The 7,457-nt window shown below is 35.7% G+C and overlaps 1 non-coding gene across 1 annotated transcript; it reads left to right on the top strand.

The window, feature by feature from the left end:
* The first annotated feature begins 4,521 nt into the window (after window positions 1-4,521).
* On the top strand, window positions 4,522-4,685 carry LOC126007464 (U1 spliceosomal RNA). The gene has a single exon (XR_007495034.1). It is a non-coding gene; the product is annotated as a U1 spliceosomal RNA (small nuclear RNA).
* The last annotated feature ends 2,772 nt before the right edge of the window (window positions 4,686-7,457 follow it).

Raw genomic sequence — 7,457 nt, 5'->3', positions numbered from 1 at the left:
ATCCCACAAATCAGTGTCTATCCTGTGTCTAAATCTGTGATTTATTTCACTCAGCATAATAAGTTGCATGACCATGAATATATAGACAATATTTTATTACTTTATTTTTCCTGATGGCCACATAGTATTCCATTGTGTATATGTACCATGATTTCTTTAGCCATTCATCTGTTGAAGGGCATCTTTTATTTTTTTCAGATTCTAGCTATTGAAAATAGCACTGCAATGAATATAGGAGTGCATAGGCATATTTCTATTGTTTTTTTTTTATTGTAGGGTCAATCCCTTGGATGGTATAGCTGGATATTATGGGAGCTCAATTTCCAGGATTTTTTTTTAAGGAATCTATATATATGGTTGTCCTGAAAGGCTGGACTAGATGGCACTCCCATCAGCAGTGAAGAGAGTTCCTTTCTCTCCACATTCCTGCCAGCACTGATTGTTCTTGTTCTATGTGATGTTTGCCAGTATCTGTTCATGCGATGGTACCTCATTGTTGCTCTGATTTGCATTTCCTTGATGATTAGTGATGTGGAGCATTTTTCATGTGCCTTTTGACCATCTATATTTCTTTTTTGAGAAAGTGTCTGTTCATTTATTCTTCCCATATTTTGATGGAGCTAGATGTTTTATTCTTGTTAAGTTCGGTCAGTACCTTGTATGTCTTAGATATTAAGCTCCTATCTGGCAGGTATTGAGTCAATAGTTTGAACAATTCTGTGGGTGGTTTTTATATACAGGTCACTATTTCCTTTGAGGTGCAGAAGCTTCTCAGCTTAATATAGTCCTATCTGTTATTCTTGCTTCCACTTGTTTGGACAGTGATGTTTCCTCCTTAACTTTAGTGTCAATGTCATGAAGTGTTTTACCTATATGTTCTTCTATTTATCTTATGGTTCTGGGTCTGATAACAAAGTATTTAATTCACTTGGATTTGACCTTTTTGCATGGTGTTAGATGAGTTCGTTTTTATGCATGTAGCTGAAAAGTTGTCCCAATACTACTTGTTGAAGATACTTTCCTTGCTCCATTTTGCAATTCTTGCCCCTTCATCAAAGATTAATTGATTATGTCTGGGGAACATTCTATAAATACTCAAGTATATTTCATTGATCTGAGGGTCTATATTTATTCCAATTTCATGTTGTTTTAATTGCTTTGTGATACAATACAAAGTTGGGAGAAATGATGCCTCCCTTATTCCTTTTCCTAAGGGTTGCTCTAGCTATTCGTGAGTGTTTATTGTTCCAAATAAATTTCAGGAGTGTTTGATTCATTTTTTGAAGCATGTCATGAGTATCCTTAGAGAAATTGATTTATATCTGTACAATGTTTTAGGTAGTATTGCCAATTTACTGATGCTAATTCTCCCAATAGATTAATATGGTATGTGTCATCATTTTCTTGTGTCTTCCTTATTTCTTGAAGCAGGGTTTTTTAGTTTAGTTTGTACAGGTCCTGTACCTCTTTAGTTTAAATTGACTCCAAGGTATTTGAGTTTATGTGGCACTAATGTGAATGAGCTTTTTTTTTTAATTTTTTTTAAATTTTTTTATTTTTAATTATGAGAACAAGGATGCAAAGAAAGAGGACACGGTAAAGTTACAGTGGAAGGACAATCACCCATAACATAATTCTCAGAAGTCCCCTTGCTGATATCTTAACTTTGAAATTTCAGCCAAAGAACATTAAGATAAATAAGACAGAATCCATGTACAATTACTTTGTCCCTCAAGTCCCCAGATTGTAACACATTATAATATTTCTTAACAGCACACAAGGCAATCTAAAGCAATAAAACTTACATAACTCCTTAAACATTACAGGCATAGTATTTTTTACATTTCCATATACATGCATATTAGCTTAAGTTAACCTCAAATTTTAAGTGGGTTCTTTTTAAGGATTAGAGTCAAAGGAGCACAGTAAAAATGGTGTTAGAGTGGCAATTGTTGTTTGCATAAGCCCACCAAAATATGAGGAACATGGAAAGAAATAACCTTGGCCTAAATACAAAGAGACCTGACCCCTGAAGTTTCCTGGCACAAGACCAACTCTTGGCTCCAGGCAAGCTCGATCGTCCAATCCAAGACATTGTCTGTAGTGCCAACACACTTTTATTTTTCACACAGTCTCTGTTGTTGGTATCATGTTTCTGTATTAAAGATCCTGGAATCTGCATATCCTACATTGAAGTCAGGATGTGGAGCGAGTGTTAATGGAAGTCTCTTTAGAGCAGGTCAATGTCTGAGCAGTGTAGGGTCTTCTGTGGTAGAGGATTACTTCCAGGTGATGTTATAGACAAGCCTGGATGTTTCGTGGATGGCTTCCCTGGTTCAGGGGGTGAATGAGCTTTTTAATGTCTATTTCTTCTCTACCATTATTTGTGTATATTTTGAAGTCTTACATTTTGCTATTGTTTCTAGAAGCTTTTGTGGTAGTGTCTTTAGGGTTTTCTAAATATAGGATCACGTCATTTGCAAACAGTGAGAGCTTAACTTCTTCCTTTCCTATGAATGCCATTGATATCATTTTCTTGCCTAATTGCTATAGCAAGAAATTTCAGCACTATGTTGAATAAGAGTGGTGAGAGAGGGCTTGTACCTTGTCTTGTACAATATTTTAGAGAAAGTCTTTTAGTTTATCTTCATGAGAATAATATTTGTCATTGGTTTGTGGTAGATGGCCTTGACTATATTGAAAAAAGTCCCTTCCATTCTCATTTTGTAGAGAGTTTTTACCATGAGTGAGTGTTGGACCTTACTGAATGCTTTCTTTGTATCTATAGATATGATCGTATGGTTTCTATTTTCCCTTAGTTATTGTGGTGCATTATATTGATTGATTTACGTATGTTAAACCATTCTTGCATTCATGGGTGCATTGATCATGGTGTATAACCATCTCAAGGTGTTTGATACTATTTGCCAGGATTTTGTTGAGTATCTTTGTATCAGTGTTCATCACAGATATTGATCTGTAGTTTTATTTTTTGTAGCACTTCTGTCTGGTTTTGGTAGCAGGGTGATGTTAGCTTCATAAGAACGATTTGGGAATGTTTCTGTTTCTTCAATTTTCAGGGTGTCATATGAACCTACCTTGGAGCAAGTTGGTGCCAGAGTGGCATTAGGGCTTCCCCACCTGGGGGAGTTTGATTTCTGGTGCAGAAAATTGTGCCAGTTCCAAGTATGGAATCCGAGATTTGTGGTTGGGTATTTGATGTTCAATCAATTTAGGCCTAAGTCAGGTTCCCATGAAATGTTCAGGTTAAAAGGAGCACCTGCACTATAAAATGTATGGGTTCTTATCCCTATTAGATAATAACTTCTTTCTATTTGTAAGATTTCCCAATTTTAGTGTGCCTATGCAAAGAGAAACAATGCCTTATAATACTATTGGTACATAGTGGGGTAAAAATAACAAGCTAAATATTCTCTATAACTTGATTCTTACCTGAACTCAGATCCCAAGCAAGACTTTTCTACTAGAATTTCCCACTAAGCAGATACAAAAAGTGGGATGAGGAAGCTACCTCTACATATGAAGATAGGTACTAAGAATCATAACTATTAAAAAATGTGTCTACAGAAACATATGGAATAAATATAAATATCCCCTTTAAGTCTTTTGAGATTGTCTTGGGGTGAGATAAAATCTAGAACACAGTTTTATTCTGCACTATGGTCTTGTGGAGTCTGAGAAGTGGTTTTCAGAAGTCAGGGATCAGGTAGAGTCATCGAGCTGAGGGTTTCTCTGAAGCTGAATCTGGTAGCAAACAACAGTCTCCAGGAAGGGGAGGTGTGAGAAAAAGGGTGGCATAGAATGAGTCAGCCTGAGCAGCAGCCTGCAGCTTCTTCCTCAGGCAAGACATGGCTAGCTGGGAAGGTGTCCTTTCACTTTGGGAGATAGCTGGTAACTCTCTGAACAGGGGGAAGGTTTCTGTTTCTGAGAAGTTAAGTTTCTGAGGGTAAAGAGGGTTAAAAAGGGATCGATAAGGGATCAGGGTTAGGGAGAGAGAGGATAGAAGAGATTTTATAAGGTGGTAGATGGGGAGGAGGGATTGCATATAACAGGGTCTATATAAAACATATGCAGGCATTATATACAATACATATTTGACAGACATACACACATAAAGAGAGACATTGTAGATCTATTGTAGGCTGCAGTTGAAGGACTCCCCTATATAGAATGGGTCAGAGCACTTAAAAATTATGAGGCTAGCTGCTAGCATATCAGGAGAAAGGGTTTTCCAATTTCTAGGTACTTCATTAATGGTGAATATAAACTTTACTAAATAAAAAGCTTCTGGGGTTAGATTGTGCAAAAGGCATTTAGAATCGTAGTGATTTTGAAGTCTAGAGTACAGAGCAACATGATAGTAAGCACTGCAAGAAGACTTTACCTCATGTAGTATTGTCTACTGTGTTTCGAGCATTTAGGTTCTTTTTCTGAAAGCAAACTGACAACGTGGGCATTATATAATAGTAAAATAGCTTGAATGAAAAAAAATCTATTGCAACACTTACCTGGCAGGGGTGATTCCATGATCACGAAGGTGGTTTCCCCAGGGTGAGGCTTGCCCATTGCACTCAGGGTGTGCTGACCCCTGCGATTTCCCCAAATGTGGGAAACTCGACTGTGTAATTTATGGTAGTTGGGGACTGTGTGCGCTCTCTCCCCTGGAACAAAAAAATCTATTGCAAAAACCATGCTCAATAAATGAGGCCTGTAACAAATGTCTGTGGTATTAAGTTGCCTATTTATATCTATGGATAAAAGCATTAGATCATAATGGCAGGTGTAATTAAAAATAAAATGAATAAATTAGAGTATTTTATCAGGACATTACCATATTGTTTTTAAATTCTAATATGGTAGAGCACTTAAATGTGAAATTAGGGTGACCAATCTGTATATCCAAGAACTACTGTGGATAAATAAGTTAAAGAGTTATATTATTTTGCAAACAAAATAGAACAATTATTTTATTCTGTGAATTCTAACAATTTTTATTAATATCTTTATTTAAACACCTTGATTACAAATATGTTTGTAGTTGGGGTTCAGTCATGTGAAAACCGTCCCCCTTCACCAGTGCAACATTCCCACCACCAATGTCCCAAATCTCCCTCCTCCCCACACCACCCCTACCTGTATTCTAGACAGGCTTTCTACTTCCCTCATTCATTCACACTGTTATGATAGTTCTCAGTGTAGTTATTTCTCTAACTGCACTCATCACTCTTTGTGGTGAGCTTCATAAGGTGAGCTGGACCTTTCAGCCCTCCTCTCTTTGTCTCTGAGGATTATTGCAAAAAAGTCTTTTATTTTTCTTAAAACCAATAGATGAGGGAGACTATTCTGTGTATATCTCTCTCCCTCTCACTTATTTCACTCAGCATAACAGATTTTATGTATATCCATGTATAGGAAATTTTCATGACTTCATCTCTCCTGACAGCTGCATAATATTCCATTGTATATATTTGCCACAGTTTCTTTAATCGTTCATCTGTTGAAGGGCATCTTGGCTGTTTCCAGAGTCTGACTGTTGTACATAGTGCTGCAATGATATATAGGTGTGAGGAAGAGATTTTGAATTGTATTTTTGTGTTCCTAGGGTATAACCTTAGGAGTGGTATAGCTGGATCATTTGGGAGCTCAATTTCCAGGTTTTGGAGGAATTTCCATATCACTTTCCATAAAGGTTGGACTAGATGGCTTTCCAACAGCAGTGTATAAGAGTTCCTTTTTCTCTACATCCCCACCAGCACTGCTTGTTCTCATTCTTTGTGATGTGTGCCAATCTCTGTGGTGTGAGATGGTACCTCATAGTTGTTTTTATTTGCATCTCCCTGATGATTAGTAATGTGGAGCATTTTTTAATGTGCCTTTTGGCCATTTGCATTTCTTTTATGTCAAAGTGTCTGTCCATTTCTTCTCCCCATTTTTTAATGGGATTAGATGTCTTTTCTTGTAAAGGTCTGTCAGTGCCTTGTATATTTTGGATATTAGCCCCTTATCTGATGGGTATTGGGTGAATAGTTTCTCACACTCAGTGGGTGGCTCTTTAGAGTAGAAATTTCTTGAAAAGTCAAGAATACTCTGAAAAAGTATATTAACTCACCCTTTTCTAATGCTCTTGACAATCCTTCCTTAGACTGACCATCAGTCTAAATAAGACTTCTGTAGTCAGTGGGTATTTAAATAAAGGCCTGGACAATAGAATGCATAGATCTCTTATGCCTTGTAAGTTGAAACAAAGGGAAATTAGGGTCATTACAAAGCACAAGACCATCAGGTGATGTCTATGAACAAAAGAGTTATTTTAGATATAATAAAATTAGGACACTAAAACATTCTAATGGTGAGCACTGTACTGGGAGTCTCTGGCTTCCATACTCATTCTATACCTGTTTCTGTGTATAAAAGCATTAGAACGTTATTATAGATATCTATAATGAGCAGTTTATTAAAGAACTGTTCAATCTAAACAGTTGTTTCTGTTGCTCCAGGTTTCTCTGAAGTATAAAAGAGAATAAAGTCTTTTGCATTCCTCCTATTCCACTTAATTTGTTTCCTTCTCTTCACATTTAAGGTATTAGAGATACCTACCATTTAGACCATTGTGTTTCTTAGTGCAGTTATTCTAAAGACCACATATGTTATATCATTCTATATTTATACTTCTTCTGGCTTACCTTATTTAACAATATCTTCTAGTTTCATTCATGTTGGAAAAAATGCATGATTATATCATTTCTTATCACTCTTTTGTATTCCATTGCATATATGTACCACATCTTAATGATCCACTTATCTGTTGTTGGACATCTAGGTTGATTTCAAGACTTAGCTACTGTACTGAGTGCTGCAATAAACAGGAGTGTGCATACATACTTTTAGATGAATATTTTTTGTCTTTTGTGATAGATGATAGATACCCAAGAGAAGAATTGCTGGTCCATATGTTAGCCCAATTTTGAGTTTAGATGAGAACAGTCCATAATGTTTTCCATATGGATTGTTCCGTGCAGCATTCTCACAGCAGTAATGAGTGTTCCTTTCTTACCACATCCCTGCCAATAGATTGTTCCCATTCTTTATTTAAGTTATTTTTCTTTAAACAGATAAAACATTTAATAAAGTTAATACAACACATGTAAAATTACATATACATAAAGTGAATAAGGAAATAAAAACTTGTACATGAGCATATAATTAATTATGAGAGAATTATAGATATATTATAAACATAATGAAATACTAATACAACCTATTGAATCTTAACTTTTAAAAGGGTAGGCTGTCAAAAGTTAGAAAGGTTGTACAGAAATATAAAAATAAAACTTTAATTCACTACTGTTAGAAATATAAAATACTATAAAAACTGCTTCAGAAAATATTTTGTCATATTCTTATAAAATTGACTGTATTCTTTCATATGACTCTGG

Source organism: Suncus etruscus, chromosome 4, assembly GCF_024139225.1.
Source record: "Suncus etruscus isolate mSunEtr1 chromosome 4, mSunEtr1.pri.cur, whole genome shotgun sequence".
Classification (NCBI taxonomy): domain Eukaryota; kingdom Metazoa; phylum Chordata; class Mammalia; order Eulipotyphla; family Soricidae; genus Suncus; species Suncus etruscus.
This window is presented reverse-complemented; position numbering and strand designations above follow the sequence as displayed.